The sequence below is a fragment of the Apodemus sylvaticus genome, chromosome 9 (assembly GCF_947179515.1).
Source record: "Apodemus sylvaticus chromosome 9, mApoSyl1.1, whole genome shotgun sequence".
NCBI lineage: Eukaryota > Metazoa > Chordata > Mammalia > Rodentia > Muridae > Apodemus > Apodemus sylvaticus.
In genome coordinates this window covers 71,450,152-71,462,507 of record NC_067480.1, presented here as the reverse complement: position 1 = coordinate 71,462,507, position 12,356 = coordinate 71,450,152, and the positions used below count along the sequence as shown (strand labels likewise).

At 42.2% G+C, this 12,356-nt stretch overlaps 1 protein-coding gene across 10 annotated transcripts in view; it reads left to right on the top strand.

Annotated features, from left to right (window-relative positions):
* Window positions 1–8,237: 8,237 nt before the first annotated feature.
* The window catches only part of LOC127692350 (protection of telomeres protein 1-like), a 73,293-nt gene continuing 69,174 nt past the window's right edge, over window positions 8,238–12,356 (top strand). For 3 of the 10 annotated variants that reach the window (XM_052192614.1, XM_052192612.1, XM_052192611.1), the window contains exons 1-2: window positions 9,027–9,226; window positions 10,322–10,409. The gene's annotated coding sequence lies outside the window, so the exon portion shown is untranslated. Of the gene's footprint in view, window positions 8,391–8,476; window positions 8,538–9,026; window positions 9,227–10,321; window positions 10,410–12,356 lie in introns of those variants that run through there. The other 7 variants (XM_052192610.1, XM_052192607.1, XM_052192606.1 and 4 more) reach the window with 6 other exon arrangements.

Here is a 12,356-nt window from a genome sequence, read left to right as displayed (position 1 = left end):
TACCATCTGCTCTAATCATGTAGATGTAATGCTGCCTGATTTCTCTGTTACAAGAAAATTACTATAGACTCAGAAAAAAATTACGTATATGTTCTGTTCCATTCACCATAAAGGTGGTCTGCTCCATCATGAGGGAAGGATTGCCACAGAGTAGCTAGTCATCACTGGTCCCTAGACCAATAAGGAAGACAATCGTTTGTCAAAGCCTAAATAAGTATTCAGATTTTCACTAAAGTATGTAACAACTTAATTCCATAATTCAGATAACTTTTGAGTTTCCTTTCCTTTTGCAGCCGATATGTAAAAGAGTTTAAAGTGTCCAGATGACCAGCGTGATGGCTTATGTATGCTTGGGCCAGGGAGAGGTGCTATTTGAAGGTGTGGCCTTGTTGGAGTAGGTGTGTCACTGTGTGTACACACTTTATGGAAGTCAGTATTCTGCTAGCAGCCTTCAGATGAACATGTAGAACTCTCAGCTCCTCCTGTACCATACCTGCCTGATGACAATGGACTGAACCTCTGAACCTGTAAGCCAGCCTCAATTAAATGTTTTTCTTATAAGAGTTGCCTATATCTGTTCTGTGTCTGTTCACAACAGTAAAACCCTAAGACAAAAGTTGGTACCAGGGACTGGGGTATTGCTGTGATAGGCTTGATCATGCTTTTGTTTGGAAGAATGTTGGGGACTTCAGATTTAGAAAGCATTGGAGTGCTTTAAATGGGGCTTAATGGAATATCCTTGTAAGATTATGGAAGACTTTGTTTCTGAGAGTGAATTGAGTTGTACAGAACCAGCCCAAGAAGTTTCAGTGGAGAATTTCAATATGTAGACTAGAGACTGATTTTGTGTTATTTTGGTGAAGAATGTGGCTCCTTTTTGCCCTTGTCTAAAGAGTCTGCCTGAGGCTAAGGTGAAGAGACTCAGATTAATTGCATTGACAAAAGAAGTTTCAGAAACACCCCTCAAAGACTTTGTTCTCAGGTTAAGTCTTATGAAGAACATTTTAAACAAGTGTAGCATGCTTAGAAAGGAAAAATATAAAATATGTGGTTTGAGTATTAAAGGAGTACCAGGAAGTGAAATGGAGCTGAATCCTCTGTTCAAGGAGATAACAAATTAAAAGAGTGGGACTTTGGGGCAATATCCTACCCAACTGAGTTTAGATCTAGACATGGTGGTGCACACCTTTAATCCCAGGAGACAAAGCCAAACAGATCTCTGAGTTCAAGGTCAGCCTGGGACAGAGCAAGTTCTAGGTAAAGAAAAGTTTAAATTCAGTCATGGTGTTACACACTTTTAACCCCAGGAGACAGGCATGCAGATCAATGAGTTCAAGGTCAGGATACAGAGCAAGATCAGGACAGTCAGGCTTAGGCAGTGAAGGAGTTAGGAAACAGAAAGTGATAATGCAATAGAACAGGGGCCATGGTCACTCCCCAGCCAGCAGCAGTACACAGCAGCTTCAGCCATGTGGCTCTGGCTTTTAAGTAAAGAGGAGAGGGAGACTCTGACTGATGCTGTTTACCAGGAACTAAGAAATTAGTGGTGATTAAGAGAGACCACATCACTGAGGTGAAATCTTCTGGGAAGTGTTTTCTGAGAGCACAAAGAAGCTGTGTTCAAGAGATAGCCAAGGTTGTACCTCGTGCTGCTGCTGTACTTGGTAATGTGTAAGAGTCACCCAGGTGGTACTGTTTTGGAAGGCTTAAAGGGGTCATGAAGAGCAGCTGAGGCTTGTCCTGGTAGTCAAAACAGGATAGTTTGGGGTATACCCAGGCCCATCCTCTGGCTCAAAGAAGAAGGGAAAGGAGAATGGGGAAGTGTTGTTCAAGGGGGTGACTAGAAGAGGGGCAGTAAGCAGGATGTAAAGTGAATAAGTAAAAAAAAAAATAAAATAAAAATAAAAAGTATTTACAACAACAAAAAAGTATTTGCGACCAAATTCAGGGAACATATTAAGAACATCAAAATCATGACTGAATGGGCTTCATCTTAGAGATGCTAGATATTAATAACAATTCAGAAAGTATAATATATCATGTAAATAAAATTTAAGCAGAAAAAAAATCACATAATAACCTGGATTCCTGTGGGTCTGTGTACTGGAGATGGAGATCTATGGCTGGCTGGTGCGAGGGCTCAGGCAAAGGAGAGAGAGAGTGACCAGGAAGGGGAAACCTCTGCTGCTACAGATGGCTCCCCCTCAGTTACCTGCCATCTCAGCTGCTCCATGTCACCCTGTGCTGAGTCAGGCTGGGCAGGGCTGACGAGAGGTCACCTAGCCAGTGCGGAGTGCAGGGGAGGTTCTGGTGGCATTTCAGGAGAGCAGACCTCTTCCCAAGCTGTGGTGTTACAGCTCTATGACAGAAGCTCTCAGGTGACGGAGTGGTTCTCGCATACTTTATTCCTTCTGGATAGGATTCTTATATACAGTTTTGGGGTGGGTCAGGGTCTGACAACAGGTACTTCTTATTGGCTTGCTCTGAGAGCTTAGAGATACCTTATCTGGATGCAGTAGGGCTTGTTGCTGCTCCTATGTGACTGATGGTCACAAACCTCTCAGCAGAGGGTTGTGGGAGGCTGTAGCTATGTGATAGGAGCCAATGGGATGGGCAAAGGGCATGGCCAAACACCTGCTGTTGCTTGTCCCCTGCAGGTGACAGTCGCCTGCTAGGTCTCTGGAGTTTAAAGCCTGTGCTCAACCAGGGAGCAGGCTGCCTATCACAGCTCACCACCCCACAGATACCTATCAAAAAAAGGCATTTAATAAAACTCAAGATGCCTTCATGATTAAAAACCCAGAGTCATTAGGAATAGATGGAGCATATTTCAAAACAGTAAAGGTGATAGCCAATGAACCTATAGCCAACATTAAGCTAAACAGAAGGAAAGCGCTCAAAAGCAAACCGAGAGCTTTCCATTAAATCCAGAAATTAAATAATGATGCTGTCTCAACATCCCTCACTCTTTTTACAATATTTTTAGCCTTACCATCATTTGGATGTAGATGCATTCAAAGCAAGGGACAGAGTTTAACTCCTATATCAGAGCTCTTATATTGTGTGTTCATCAAATCCTTTCAATTGTTAAATGTGTATGTACTTACCTTATCTAGAAATGCTTGGATTGTGATTGTTTCTAAACGTCAGGATGGCTATTGTTTGCCACTCAGGATAGTACCAAAAGAGTGCCTGCAATTCTTAAACTGAGGATTAGTATTAGTATTATAATCAAAACATTTATGGAATCAACTTCTATGGGATACAGGTCTTCCCAAGTTATAAACATAAAAACTCTGTCCTAATAAATCTCAGTTCTAGTCATAGTTTTAAACAGCATAAATAAAAAGAACATAAGCCACCTCCTCTAATTAATATAACATACAGGAGATGTCACCTTAGTCACTATTTGTTGCTGATACACACAAGTCAAAAATTACCTTCAGTTTTCATCAATGGATTTTATGTTTTATTTCCTACTTTAACTCTGCACTAGTCAGTCAGCTACTTTCCCTAAAACACATTCAAGATACTCAATGGATAAAGAGTAGATCATTGTCAAATATGCTCTGATTATGTGACTCCACAACAATGAATTTAAAGAGAGGAAGTGATTTACGGTAGTATGTGGGGAGAGAATTTAAGTAAATATGTGTATAATGTTTCAAAAATAAACAATGAGTACTATTTAGCGAAGAAATTGGGGATGCTGGAACATAAATCTACAATCTGGTTAGAGGCCATATTGATTTTTGTTTTCGTTTATTGGAAAATACTGAAAAATATCACAAGGAAAGTGATATTTGATGATTATATTTTAAAAGAGTCATTCTGCTTTTAAGTGGATAATTAGATGTAAATGGCTAAGCAGGGATGAAGGAAGTTGTTTCAGGATGTCATTGCTTTGGTGCCGGTGAATGATGAAAGGGTTGTAATGAGCTAATAAATGTCTGGTTCCAAAACAGCACTGCTTCTGAAAGGACGTACTTTATTTGTGGATATGCACAGGCATTTCAAGAAGACACTGACATGTCTTGGTCTGTATCTTCACCAGTACAACCTGCTGTAGTGAACAGCAAAGACACAGTGACTTATACAGCACGTCTCAACTCCTCTTACTTAGGAAGCTGGGGAGTCCAGGTCCAGGCATTGTCATGCTTGGTGTTTGGAGTCTGGCTTGCTTTCTAACGCATACATGGCTTTTTATTTTGTATTTCTGTATGGCAGAGAGGGGGCTCACTCTTTTCTTGTTCTAAGGAGTACACTGTTGCCATGGCATCGGGAAGGCTGTACGCTCACGTCCCGTCATGTCCACTCCGCTATGCCTTTCACTTGCTTCACACTAGAACTTCAATCTGTGACTATGGACAAGCACTCGATCTTCGGTAGTCGAAGTGATTCTATGAAGAAGATTCAGGACTGAGACGGTGAACACTTAAAAAGAGAATTGTTAGGTGTCTGTTAATCAATATTTACAGTTTAGATTGTTATGATTAGAGAGATGGAAAGATATTGTAGATATCTAATTTGAAATATCTAATATGCATCTGAAATAGAAAGGCTGAATTTATGACAAATATAAGTTGAGGATGCAAATATCTAAAATGGAAGATACAAACCTAGTAAGGAAACTAGGGAAGGCAGGTGCCACACCGACCCCAGTAGAATCTGTGTGATAAGTTCCACAGACTGAGGCATTAGACTTCAAAAGAAGGAGGGCTCCTGGAACTGGTTGTGGAACTCTCGGCTGGAGAAAACATATTGAGCCATATTTCTCATGGCAATTTTTCTGTTGTGCTTTCTTTCATTCCTTTTCTTACCGACAGGTTCTTGGTAGCCTAGACAATGATCTTAAGCAAGAATAATGGGTACGAGACCACTCCTTGAGACGGGTCACTAACATGACCTTATCTCCAGGGAAACCAATGCTTTACTTTTCAAATCATTTACAAAATTATGACAGACAAAAATTTTCTCAGCAATAAAATTTCATATGGCTACACGTGTGTCATCAGAAGTGGGTTTTGGTATATGGTAAAGAAAGCCTTAATTAGGAAGAATTAAAAGTTTAAATTTATGCTTTGAAGAGTTATAAAAAATCAGGCACTTGATGTTAAGCAATAATTAACAATAGGGGCTGGAAAGTTAGTTCAGTGGTTAAGAGCAATGACCACAAAGATTAACCTGTTCTTGGGAATAAGCCACTACCCTTGGATGATCGCCCTATTGTACATATTCTTTTAGAATTGTTATATTTTTGATGATGACGTTACCTGTTCTGTTTGTGATTAACTGAACATGGAGTTCAGAGTCGTAATGCTTAGATGATTTTTGTATTTTACTGTGCCAAGTGATTGTTGGTATTCATGATTGTTTCGCTGGATATGGTTTCTAAAAGTTGTGTCATGTTTGGTTTAATGTATAAAATCCCCTGCTTGAGAACTACAAAATACATTCAGATTCAAACTGCCTGTGTTTGTTTGTTACCCCAGAATCCTTACCCACCTGGACTTTGAGAACCCTCATCCCAGAGACCCCTATACCTGGCTGGGGTGGTCTGTGGCAGGCAGGTAAAACATTAGGCGTTGCTAGAGTATAAATGCACAGCATGTATACATCTTTTGAAACAACATTGGGTTTTATTGTATTGTCTCACATGCTATCAACTTCATGTGCAGACTACTAGTAAGTTAAAAGCTTTTATTGATGACAATGGTTCCTAACTTTTCCAATTCTAATTCTGAGACCCTTAAATAGAGTTCCTCATATTGTGGTGACTCCAACCATATACTTATTTTGTTGCTACTTCATAACTGTAATTTTGTTAGCTATGAATCCTGATGTAAATGTCTGATGTGGAGGATATCTGATATGCAACTCCCGTGAGCCATTTATCCCCAAAGGTGTTGAGAACCACTGACCTATGATTTCCATGGAATTTGCCTAAAAATAAAACTACGTTTTGATGCTATCAATAGAAAACTGAAAGCAAACAAAACAAAACAAACAAACAAACCCATATATTATTATATATTACTAGAAATCATGAGGAAAATGAGATGTGGGAGACTTGACTTACGGGCTCAGTACTGACTTCAGGTGGTAGTGGTTTTGTCTTTGTTTTTCATTTTTATCTTGTTTACCACTCAGTCAACCACGGAATTGACTTCATCAAATACTCCCTCTGACTTTGTGATTTCTGCCAGAGGAAATGATGCACATATTTTCTTATGTGGTTCCAGGAAGAATTTCTGTATGCAGACAGAAAATCTTGATATATCTGCTACAGAAAATAATGCCCTGTATCTCTGAACAATTTGAAACACACTTATTCTTAAATCTAACTGCAACAATAGTGGGAGTTTTCTGCTGAAGAACCAAGGGACTGATACAAAGGCTATCTATCTTTGTAAATAAAAAGCAAAAGATTTCTAATATAAAAATAGGGAGGAGTTGATTAACATTCTTATCAGACCACTATGGGTAGTATTAGGAAGTTTAATATGGATGATTGTTTTAGGGTTTCTATTCCTGCACAAACATCATGACCAAGAAGCAAGTCTGGGAGGAAAGGGTTATTCAGGTTACACTTCCCTACTGCTGTTCATCACCAAAGGAGGTCAGGACTGGAACTCAAGCAGGTCAGGAACAGGAGCTGATGCAGAGGCCATGGAGGGATGTTTCTTACTGGCTTGCTTCCCCTGGCTTGCTCAGCCTGCTCTCTTATAGAACCCAAGAGCACCAGCCCAAAGGTGGAACCACCCACAAGGGACCCTCCCCCCCTTGATCACTAATTGAGAAAATGCCTCACAGCTGGATCTCATGGAGACACTTCCCCAGCTGAAGCTCCTTTCTCTGTTGTAACTCCAGCCTGTGTCAACTTGACACACAAAACCAGCCAGTACAATGACACTAGCATAGATGGGTAGACATAAACAACAAACCAAAGAAGTACATTTTGTCTTTAAGTCTCCTTTTAGTCGAATATACTCACTTCAAAATTGGTTCCATTTGCATCATTTTAATGGGAACATAAATAGCAATGTCAATTTATTTGATTTTCTCCACATATTCAATTGTGCCAAATTCTGACTTCATGTTATAGGTGGAATATGCCCCAACCACACTGAATTTCTTTAACTCAATTACATGGAAATCACATCTATTCTTCTCAGTCATGGGCAAGATACCTTTAACTGAGTTTTTTTTTTTCTTTCTATTGATAGAACAATGGAGATCAATTCCATTCTATTATAAATGCATACAATCCCATCATTTTTGTCAATGCACATAGTCTTTGATGAACAAATTATAGGCGAGAAAGGTTAACATTTACTATTAGGCAGTGTCATTACCTCTGCATGTAGTTTAAAAGAATGGACAAAAGACCTTTATTTTCATGAATGGGATTTCATAACTTTTCCCACTTCTTGAAAAGAATGGGTGGGCATAATGAATAGAAGTAGATTCAATTTAAAACAATAGGGGAACTTTTGAGAAAGATACAAAATGTTATTCTGTGTTTAAAAATGCCCTTTAACCTGATACAAATGGTTCCCAAATAACTCCAAATAATCATGATAAACTTTTAAAGCCTACACACTCTTGTTCATCTTTCTATATTCTGAAATTAATCATTACAAAGTTTCTAAACACATGGCAAGTTTTTTAAGTAACTGCGGATCAGGAATCAAGAGGGGAAGGCCCAGGCTGGGAAAAATAGTGGCCACCCTTCCCTCATAAAACAAGGGGAGGTGGTCCCCCTCCTCAGTCTCCTGTATCATTCACGGGGCGGGGCCCATCTTCTCAAGTGTGGGGTAGTTGGTAACTAGCCTACTGCGCCCAAGCACCCCCTTCCCCTAGAGTGTATTGTGGGGGTGGGGAGAATATAGGCAAAATGTGGAGGATGAACATCTGGCGCTGGTAGCAGAAGCAATGGTGGGTGTCTAAGAAAGTGCACTGAACAATAAAAGAATGCAACAGTTCAGAGGTACTTTGTGAACGGAGGAAAAGATGGAACCAGAACCTTGGGGGGGGGGGGGGTGGGGTTGGGCGGGGGCGGCAAGGCTACCTTCTTAGTGCCCTGCTGGAGGAAGGAACAGCCTAGGGTGTAGTGGCGTAAGCATGTTGGTGCCCCGTTCGCCTTAGGGGGAAGGGACAAAGGAACTTCACTCTGGAGATGGGTGGTTACCCCACCTGTCCCGTCCCAGGTGAGAACAGCAAAGTGGGTGGAGCCAACATCACCCTACTTCCTGTTGTCCAACCCAGGGGCTCAGCCAACCCACTGCACCATCTCGGTAGGATGGGGCTGAGAAACCCACCGGTGACACTCGGTGGGGGACGTGCTGGGATCTAAGCATCCCCTGCACTGACCACACTGCTGCTGCTAGGTTAGCCAATGGGGCTTGTCAGAATGAGAAGGGCCTGGGACCCCTTAGGGTCAGGGAATGCTCCCAGGACCCTCTACAGGGAAGCCAGAGCAACAGGGCAGAAGGGACCTGCAAAACAGTGCCCAGAGAGCGACGGCTCTAAAGGAGGTGCGCGGCAGGCCAGGCAGCGACTAAAAGGGAAGTTAGCCTTGTCAGGAGGGGGCGGTTGTGTTGCGGAGGAGAGCACAGGGACCGAGGCAAGTCCTGCTCCCGCAGGTGCCGCAGAGCAGAGCCTGCGGCTGGTGCCGGTGCGGTGTGCAGTGGGCGGGAGGAGCATGGGAGCGGGGCTTCCAGGCCTCGGAGAAAGCTGCTCCTCGGTGGCTAAGGAGCAGGCGGCACTGCGAGAGCTCATTGCCCCTCCTCGGACTCCTGGGCGATGCCCTCCTCTTCCTCCTCCTCCATTTCTTGCCCCTTGGTTTCCTCCCTGGAGCTGGGGTGGCTTTCCGCGTCTTGGCGGCGCCCTCATCCTTGCTTCCCTTTGGTCGGCCCTGAGGTCTCTTCGGAGTTGGCACTTTCCAGGGCTCCTACAGTCGCCTAACCAGCGCCGTCCCAGGACTCAGCGGAGGCTGCTCGCGCGGCTTGCCCGGGCCTCGCTTCTCAGCGGGCTTGTTACGTCACAGTGACGAACTGGGAGGAGGTCGCCTCTGCCCCGCCTCTGCCCCGCCCTTTAGTTTCAGGAAGCAGGAGCAAAACACAAACACCGAGCAAGCCGGAGTGCGCATGCGTGTGTTCCGACCGGTTCCGGAAGTCACGTCTGCGCAGGTTGAAATAGTTGCCAGGATTCCCCGTGTTTGTGTGTGAGTGAAAGCCATGGTTTTGGAGTTCTTGGTGTAATCACCGGTGGTCGGGCCCTGGGTGATATAATGAGGGGTTGTTAACAACCACATTTGGGGTAGTTGCGGACAAAGTGCGCTATGCGTTGGCGGCGGCGATAACCCGCTGTGTTCAGCATCTCTCTCTCTCTCTCTCTCTCTCTCTCTCTCTCTCTCTCTCTCTCTCTCTCTGTGTGTGTGTGTGTGTGTGTGTGTATGTGTGTGTTGCGGGGAGAGAGACTTTAGGCTTCCTGTACTTGTTGCGCGCGTGTCTGTGTGTTGGGGGCCTCAGAGGCTTCAGGTGTGTGTGTGTGTGTGTCTGTGTGTTGGGGGCCTCAGAGGCTTCAGGTACTTGCCCAGGTAATGATTATTGGTTTGGGAACCAAGTCCCCACTCCAGGTATTGAAGTAGCAGTGTTAGTGAGTTGACCCGACGAGTTTCGGAAAAAAAGCTTAAACGTGTTGCACCATTAAAGAGATCCCCGGCTTTTGCCACAGAGTGCCAGTATTAAAGGAACGAGCTACTCTGCCCTGCTACAGATCCCAAAATGAGCTTTTAGAAGTACTTGGATACAAAACTTACGTGAAGAAACGTTTCAGCCCGTTAGAAGTGTACTATAGGTTTATATTTGCAGTGAAGTTATAAAATCATATTCTCAAACCTCCACCCCAAACATTGAAACTAAAGAAAGAAAAAAAGCCAACAACAAATTATACTTTGGGCAAAACGTTGCTTTTTGTGTCTTCAGGAGCAAGTCTCAGCTAGAATTTTCTATTTCTATTGGAATTTTCTTTGGCCATCATTACGGAGCAGAATTGTTATGTCTCGAGTTAATAAAGTTAAATGGGTACCGGAGTTCAGCCACTGAGTAAATTACAGAAATTAGATTTCAGATCTCTACAGCCAGGATGTGATTATAGTAAGTTGCATATCCAGGTAAAAGTTTGTTAACTCAAATGCATTTCCCTCCTAAAAACTGCACATATTTTATGTTTAGTGTCTTTGTGAGAGCTCTTAGGATAGTTTTATTTCCCCCATTGCAACCGAGACTGAATATTTCAATATTATTTGTTTTTCCAGCTTTCACCTAACCAGCATTTATTGTTTTGTGATGCACTGAAATAAGCTTCTGAGGTACAAAGATAAAGATGTAGCCACCGTACTCAAGGTGAGCTCTAATTTTAATTAATAACAAACAGTAGTATTTTGATATGTGAACATAAGTACATTTTTGTTTGTTTGTTTGAGACAGGGTTTCTCTGTGTAGTCCTGGCTGTCCTGGAACTCACTCTGTAGACCAGGCTGGCCTTGAACTCAGGCTGCCTGCCTCCCAAGTGCTGGGATTAAAGGTGTGTGCCACCACCACCCGGCACATTTTTTGTTTCTTATATGTTACATTCTGAGAGATGAACTGGGACTCTCAGGGTAACTATTTTACTTACCTTTCTTTGGGGTGACAGCATTTATATGTTTATGCTGAGGAACTTGGATGTTAAGTAACAATGACAGATATGAGCAGGAGAAAGACATGACTTAGAGTTTAAACCATTCTGCCTCCTGCACAAAGAATATATGATAGATATGATAGAGATATGGTATAGTATGTGTCCTGGAAGAAAACCAATTAGGCAGTGATAACAACACAGGTAGGAGTAGTTGATAACTGATTGGCATTAGTGGTAGAAGGGATGAGGGGGTAGGTTGATAGAAAAAAATAGAGATCTAATGCTCATAGCAACTACAAAACAGCATTTATTGAGTATTTTCTTTATGGCTGGTGGCATTTTATGTGTTGTGTGTGTTAACTCATTTAATTATTACAAAAATGTATGACATAGATGGTTTATGCTTCACCTATGTGCTTGAAAATATTGCATTTCAGAGGGGTTGAATGATTTTTCTGACATCAGATAACTAGTAAGTGGTAGAGGTGACATTTAAATCTAGATAGTTTGTTTTTAGGCTTGAGACAAAATCAAGAGTTAGAAGGCCTTGGAGAACAGTTATACTAGAGGGCCATGCTCAGCAAGATGCGAGGAGTTACACATTTAAGGCATGAGTTCAAGTTGGGACTTGTAGGCGAGATCTTTGGTGTGGGGCCATCTTGACCTGCCCTAACTGTAGACTTGGGCCTTGCTTCTGTGTCCCTTTCTAAGTAGGAGTAGGATGGTGGGTTTTGTTTTGTTTGTTTCTGTTCTTTTCTAGCCACACTGGGTTTTCATCAAATTCTCAGGCTTGTTTCTCCTCTCCTCACACTGTGAGGCCTTTGTTCTGAATGAAAGGTAGAGGAGAAAGGTCCTCACAGGGTTCCTGCCTTTGCTCCAATAACTGCTGCTGCTTTCATCTCGTAATCTTACTGTTTTCAGGTCAGTGAAGAAGAATGTGTTAGCAGATCTTGGGTGCTCAGCGTGTTTATAAAGCCTGTTCTTGGCTCTAATCAATAAAAATCTTCCTTAAAGGAAGGTATATTAGTTACAGACACATTTTGTATTAGATGACAAGACTCTTTATTTTCACTGAAGAACCCCTTTCTTCAGTTCTGTTAGTTTATTACGCTGGACCTCCTCTGGTGGATCAAAGAAAAAATTGAAACTTCGTAGCTTGTCCAGCTGTTTGCTCTCTGATGTCTTGGATCATGTCTAGGATCTGTCTGCCACTGAATAAACTTGTCATGTTTTCTATTTTATCAGTGAACTTGAAGGCTTTCTGTTGACTATTTTAAAGTTTGCAATGTAATTTTGAAGAGTATTAAAGTAGGATCTACTTTTAATCTTTTTTTTTTTCAAAAAGTGGATAGTGATTTTATTGGTATGAGGTTCATATGAGTTTTAATCTGTTTTTTAATAACACATACCCATATGGTTGTTTACAAACAGTCAACGGTGTGTGTCAGAGAGAAAGGTTTTTTTTTTCTGTTTATATTCTTTTTTTAAATTCCATATATTTTTTATTTACATTTCAAATGATTTCCCCTTTTCTAGCCCCCCACTCCCCGAAAGTCCCATAAGCCCCCTTCTCTCCCCGTGTCCTCCCACCCACCCCTTCCCACTTCGCCGTTCTGGTTTTGCCAAATACTCCTTCACTGAGTCTTTCCAGAACAAGGGGCCACTCCTCC